At 37.7% G+C, this 7,507-nt stretch overlaps 1 pseudogene across 1 annotated transcript; it reads left to right on the forward strand.

The window, feature by feature from the left end:
• Positions 1–6,480: 6,480 nt before the first annotated feature.
• On the forward strand, positions 6,481–7,255 carry LOC306667642 (microfibril-associated glycoprotein 3-like; annotated as a pseudogene). The gene has a single exon. The product of its transcript is annotated as a microfibril-associated glycoprotein 3-like (transcript).
• The last annotated feature ends 252 nt before the right edge of the window (positions 7,256–7,507 follow it).

Consider the following 7,507-nt stretch of genomic DNA (forward strand, 5'->3'; position numbering starts at 1 on the left):
AGGAGGACACACACAACTTAATTAGATCAATTTCAAGTAATGAAATAGAAGAAGTCATCAAAAGCCTACCAAAAAAGAAAAGTCCGGGACCTGATGGGTTCTCAGCCGAGTTCTACAAAACCTTTAAAGAAGAGCTAATTCTAATACTCCTCAAAGCATTCCATGAAATAGAAGAGGAGGGAACCCTCCCAAACTAATTCTATGAAGCCAATATCACCCTGATGCCTAAACCAGACAGAGACACATCGAGGAATGAAAATTTCAGACCAATATCCTTAATGAACATCGACGCAAAAATTCTCAACAAAATTTTAGCAAATCGCATACAAGCAATTCGCATATTTAATATCGTGTACCACGATCAAGTGAGTTTTATCCCAGGGATGCAAGGTTGGTTCAAAATTCGGAAATCAATAAAAGTAATTCATCATATCAACAGACATAAAGTCAAGAATCACATGATTATTTTGATAGATGCAGAAAAAGCATTTGATAAAATACGGCATCCCTTCATGCTCAAAACACTACAAAAAATGGGGATAGTGGGAACATTCCTTAACATTGTAAAGGCCATCTATGCTAAGCCCATGGCCAATATCATTCTAAATGGTGAAAAACTGAAAGCATTCCCCCTAAAAACTGGAACAAGGCAGGGATGCCCTCTTTCACCACTTCTATTCAACATTGTCCTTGAAACACTAGCCAGAGCAATTAGACAGACCAAAGAAATTAAAGGGATACGAATAGGAAAAGAAGAACTCAAACTATCCCTATTTGCTGATGACATGATTATATATTTAGAGGAACCTGGAAATTCCACAAGAAAACTCTTAGAACTCATAAGTGAATTCAGTAAAGTAGCAGGTTACAAGATCAATGCTCATAAATCCAATGCATTTTTATACATAAGTGATGAATCTTCAGAAAGAGAAGTTAGGAAAACTACCCCATTCACAATAGCATGGAAAAAAATAAAATACTTGGGAATCAATCTCACAAAAGAGGTGAAAGACCTCTACAATGAGAACTACAGAACACTAAAGGAAGAAATTAAAGAAAACCTTAGAGGATGGAAAGATCTCCCATGTTCTTGGATAGGCAGAATTAATATTGTCACAACGGCCATACTACCAAAAGTGCTATACAGATTCAATGCAATTCCAATTAAAATCCCAATGACGTACCTTACAGAAATAGAGCAAGCAACAATGAAATTCATGTGGAAGAATAAAAATCCCAGAATAGCTAAAAGAATCCTTAGCAGGAAGAGTGAAACAGTGGGTATCACAATACCAGATCTTCAACTATACTACAAAGCAATAGTAACAAAAATGGCATCGTATTGGCACCAAAATAGACAGGTAGATCAATGATACAGAATCGAGGACATGGACACAAACTCAAATAAATACAATTTTCTCATACTAGACAAAGGGGCCAAAAATATGCAATGGAGAAAAGATAGCCTCTTCAACAATTGGTCCTGGGAAAACTGGAAATCCATATGCAGCAGAATGAAACTAAACCCCTATCTCTCACCCTGCACAAAACTCAACTCAAAATGGATCAAGGACCTCAGAATCAGACCAGAGACCCTGCATCTTATAGAAGAAAAAGTAGGTCCAAAACTTCAACATGTCAGCCCAGGATCAGACTTCCTTAACAGGACTCCCATAGCACAAGAAATAAAAGCAAGAATCAACAACTGGGATAGATTCAAACTAAAAAGCTTTCTCTCAGCAATGGAAACCATCAGTAATGTGAAGGGAGAGCCTACAGAGTGGGAGAAAATCTTTGCCTCTCATACTTCTGATAGAGCCCTAATTTCCAGAATACATAAAGAACTCAAAAAACTCTACACCAAGAATACAAATAATCCAATCAACAAATGGGCTAAGGAAATGAAAAGACACTTCACAGAAGAAGATCTACAAGCAATCAACAGACAAATGAAAAAATGTTCAACGTGTTTAGTAATAAGAGAAATGCAAATCAAAACTACACTAAGATTCCATCTCACCCCAATTAGAATAGCAATTATCAAGAACACAAGCAACAATAGGTGTTGGCAAGGATGTGGGGAGAAAGGTACACTCATACATTGCTGGTGGGGTTGCAAATTAGTGCAGCCACTCTGGAAAGCAGTATGGAGATTCCTCAGAAAGCTTGGAATGGAACCACCATTTGACCCAGCTATCCCACTCCTTGGCCTATACCCAAAGGACTTAAAATCAGCATACTACAGAGAGATACAGCCACATCAATGTTCATTGCTGCTCAATTCACCATAGCCAGATTGTGGAATCAACCTAGATGTCCTTCAATTGATGAATGGATAAAGAAACTGTGTCACATATATACAATGGAATATTACTCTGCCATAAAGATAAAATAATGGCATTTGCAGGCAAATGGATGTAATTGGAGAATATCATGCTAAGTGAGGTAAGCCAATCTCAAAAAACCAAAGGACGAATGATCTCGCTGATAAGCGGATGTTGACATATAATGGGGGGTGGGAGGAGTAGCGTTAGGGTTAGGGTTAGGTTTAGGGTTAGGGTTAGGGAGGGGGGCAAGAATGGAGGAAGGAAGGACTGTATAGAGGGAAAAGAGGGGTGCGTGGGGTGGGGGGGGAAGGGGGAAAAATGACAGAATGAATCAAACAACATTGCCCTGTGTAAATTTATGATTACACAAATGGTATGCCTTTACTCCATGTACAGAGAATCAAAATGTATCCCATTTGTTTACAATAAAAAAAAAATACAAGAACAATAGTTGTTGGCAAGGATGTGGGGAAAAAGGTACACTCATACATTGCTGGTGGGGTTGCAAAGTAGTGCAGCCACTCTGGAAAGCAGTGTGGAGATTCCTCAGAAAGTTTGGAATGGAACCACCATTTGACCCAGCTATCCCACTCCTTGGCCTATACCCAAAGGACTTAAAATCAGCATACTACAAAGATGCCGCCACATCAATGTTCATAGGTGCTCAATTCACAATAGCCAGATTATGGAACCAACCTAGATGCTTTCAATTGATGAATGGATAAAGAAACTGTGGTATATTTACACAATGGAATATTACTCAGCCATAAAGAATAATAAAATAATGGCATTTGCAGGCAGATGGATGAAATTGGAGAATATAATGCTCAGTGAGATAAGCCAATCTCAGAAACCAAAGGAAGAACGATCTCACTGATAAGCACATGATGACACATAAAGGGGGGAGGGGCAAGAATGGAGAAAGGGGGGCCTGTATAGAGGGAAAAGAGGGGTGGAAGACCTGGGAGTGGTGGGGGGAAGGGAAAAATAACAGAACGAAGCAAACATTACCCTATGTAAATGTATGATTACACAAATGGTATGCCTTTACTCTGTGTACAAGCGGAGAAACAACATGTATCCCATTTGTTTACAATAAAAATAAATTAAAAAAAGAAGTATTTCTCATGATTAACTATGATGATTTACTTTCAATTGGCCAGTCTATCATGTAAATATTTAATTGTTCCCAAGGCACTATGAATTATAAGAGGCACCATCAACTTTTTTAAACAATATCTGTTCAGGGAAAGAAATACCATAGTAAATATATAAATATATAATATTTAAACCTGAAAACATTTTAATGTATAACTATGCATCTTAGAATTGCAGTACACTGTATGTCTGCATCTCTATCTATGTATGTCTATGTGTTTGTCAATATATATATATATATGTATGTTTTTGTGTGTATACAATGTCACAGATAAACATAAGCCTATTTTTATATAGACATAAACATACTGAATAAATATAGAAGAAACAATCAGGAAGAAAAGGAACAACTCATGGGAAGGTTTGTATTCATGCAGTGTGAACACATACATTCCACTCATTTTCCTCCCATCTTAGGTTACATACAGACCATGACATCTGAGGATTGAAGTGTAACCCACACTCTACTTTGAGTAGGAAGAAAATGGAAAGCCATCTGCTCGCAACACTAATTACTACTACAAATTATTAAGAGGCCATTATTACTCTTTGTTTTTATGAAAAGGGTGATAACACTAGGAACAGATTTTCCCCCAAGTTTATCGTATAGTGAGGCCTCAGAATAAACAATGCCGAGAAAAATATAGAATGTTTCAGAGAAGCCAAGAGAGAGGGAGAAGCTCCCATCAGGGATGCAGAAGGAAATCTTTCATGCCAGACCCATTAAAATGGTAGCATTCTTAAACTGGCCAAGGCAGTCACAGCATATATCCTTTAGCATACAGCACAAGGTTCTGGGACCTATCCACAGCAGGGAAATATTTGACATGGCCGGCCTCACACTGCATCCCATATGTTTCCTTTCCCAGTTCCTCTGTAGTATACCCTGGAACCTCCTCAAAGCTATATTATGTCAAATATAATTTATGCAATATAAGAAGATAAGAAACCCATTACTGCCAAAGGAAATTTACATTGTGTCTGTCTGAATAAAACCAGCATGCAATCAAGATAATTCCTTAAAAATGAAAAATGAAGTCTCAGGCAGTTTCCCCAAACAAAGGATTATGATCTGTAGGAGAGACCAGACATATTTTCATGGGAATAAACTTGAAGTTTCCAAAACACTGTGGACAGAGAACATGAGAGGCAAAAAGTGAAACCTAAGTCATTCTATAGGAAGAAAAGAACATAGAATACTTCCAGGGAATTGTGCACAAAAAGATGTGCACACAAATGGCAGGATGTAATCCAGGATTGCAGTGACTTTTAATAAGCCTCTCAACATGCCAGAGTGGTCAAGAACATGGACCACAGCCTAGTAGCTAGTAAGCCCAGTCTACCTATACTATCAGCTCCTCACAGAAATAAACTGTCCAAAAGAGTCAAAGTGACACTTTTAACCTAAGTGAAAAGAATTTTTTAAATATATTTACTAGAGAGCTACCTCTCTTTTGAAGAATCCTGGGTAAGATCAGTTCTATTACTGATCACAGTATGGGAGCTTCACTCAAGTTCTGTTCAGGAAAAATCTAAAATTCACTGATGCAATTTGTCTCACAACTCAACTGCAGAAACATGAAACTGAAAGCTTATGTCTGAGATTCTTTAATTTAGCCTGTCTTTTAAATTTGTTTGTTTTTGCTTATTGTTTACTAATATCTTTTCTAAAAAAAAATTACTTTTATCAATGGACTATACACACAAAGGGGTGTTATTCATTAGTGTAATAAATTTCTATGAATAATCACCTTCTGCATGATATCCTTTAAGTTAGATTCATGCTTTTAAGGGGATTTTATGGGTTTCAAGTCAATCTGCAGAGACAAATTGATCTTTGGAATTGAAGAATTAAGTAATTAAGAGCATGAGTATGCAAGTCAGAGGAACTTGGGCTTGAATGCCAAAAATGATACTTGTTTTTATACAAGTAGGTAACTATTTCTTCTAAGTCTCAAATCTCCCATCTTACAAGAGAAATAATAAGATCTCTTTCATAGGGTCATCTGAGGAATAAATGAAGATGCTGGCATGCATACACCAAAACACCTAAAACACAGTTTGACATGTCATAGGAGTTACTTGCTGAAAAATAACTGCTACCAGTGTAAGGAGGAAATTTTCTATAGGTGTCATTTATCTCTGCATGTCTTCCTTGCAGAGCCCCTACCTGTCCTTCTTTTATGGACTATTTTGTAAGAATGCTTATATAATAATTAACTTGGAAAATAGAAGTGATGTTGCCTTGGACAACACAAACAATTCAGTGACACAAAGAGAAAAGTCTCCTTTTGGGGACAAAGTTCCAGCAGGGTTAGTAAGCCTATTTAAAAAGATGGGGGTTCCCTAAATTTGGGATACCTCTGTTGCCACACGATCCATTGAGAGCGCAGGCATCACATCACCAGGTCCTCATTGCATTACCCTCTGGGAACAGAGACTCAGGAAGTGGCACAAGAAGATGACTATTGCTACTCCTTTGAGAAATTCTATAAGGTCTACCACATCACCTTGTCCTTTGTGTCTGACTCAGTCTTGTGTTTCCTGTGAGACTGTGGCAGGCTACTTTGTTAACATACATGAAAAATGAAATCTCAAATCATTCAGAATTCCTAATACAGAGTACTCAAAACCTGGTCTGTCTCTAAAATCTTTTCCCATGGATTTGCCACATAGACAGCACTTATTATTACCATATATAATCTTCTGAATGAAGAAAGTTCCTACACATTTATACATATATTAACTCTAAGAGTTACTACAATGAGTCACTAACATCTAATCACTAATTTGCTCATTGGTTAGTTTGTGAAATGCTTAGAAAATTCCAGACATGAGGCAAAAGGAGCTTTGCTTGGGTTCAGTTGGTCTCCATTCACATCTTTTTAATCTTGAAGATTTCAAAAAATACTGGGATCTATCACTTTTTGTAGAACTTTTCCAAAACCAATAAATTACCCACTGTGCTCTTGTTATAGCATAGCAGCTTTTGAGTTTTTTGAGTCTAAACAAGATTTTCTTCATTTTATCATGAAACCACAATGTTGTTTGTTCACTTTAGAGGTGTTTGCTATTGTGCCAGCTGTTCTTGTTGTGGAAGATGTGGACTTCAATCAAATGGCCCCACTGGGAGCAAATCAGAGTTATTATAACGCACCATTTCTCCCGACCTTTGAATTTGTAGCAGGTTCCCACTCAGGTGATGATGTCATCATAGCCAAAGAGGGAACTAGAATTTCAATTGAATGTCTTTTCATAGTTGATCACTATAGAGATGTTCATTGGTATAACTCAAAAGGACAACAACTGAATGACAGAGGCAGATGTGGAAAATTGTTGGTTTTTGATTACTTCCTAAATATCACCAATGTAGCCTTTGATGACCTTGGGTTCTATACATGCTTTGTCACCTCTCTGGTTCATGCCTCCTGTTCTGTCACCCTATGCCTTATCTTTACCTCGGGAGACATGAGTATCTACTATATGATTGTGTGCCTGATTGTTTTCACAATCATTCTCATCTTGAGTGTCACATGGCTGGGCATGATGAGCAGCCATCTCCAAAAGATTGAGAAGGCCATCAATGAGTTCTTCAGAACTGAAGGTGCTGAGAAACTTCAGAAGTCTTTGAGATTGCAAAACGCATCCCCATCATCACCTCAGTCAAGACTCTGGAACTCACCAAATTCACTCAGTTTAAGACCATGGAGTTTGCTCATTACATTGAGGAACTGGCAAGAAGTGTTCCTCTTCTACCCCATAATGATTAATGTGAATTGTCAACTTAATTGGATTAAGAGATGACAATGATTAAGAGGTCTCTGGTTGTGTCAATGAAGATGTGTCTAGGAATGATTGGAATGTGGAATAGTGAACAGAAGTGGAGACCCTCCCTCAGCATGGATGGTACTGCCCAATAAGATAGAATAAAAGTTGGAAGAATAAGGAAGCAGATGCAGATGCAAGCTTGGCTCTTGGGTTCTTGATTTCTGCTTCGATTTTCTGAGGATATCGGACTCTCG

Source organism: Sciurus vulgaris (assembly GCF_902686455.1).
Source record: "Sciurus vulgaris genome assembly, chromosome: 8".
NCBI classification, from domain to species: Eukaryota; Metazoa; Chordata; class Mammalia; order Rodentia; family Sciuridae; genus Sciurus; species Sciurus vulgaris.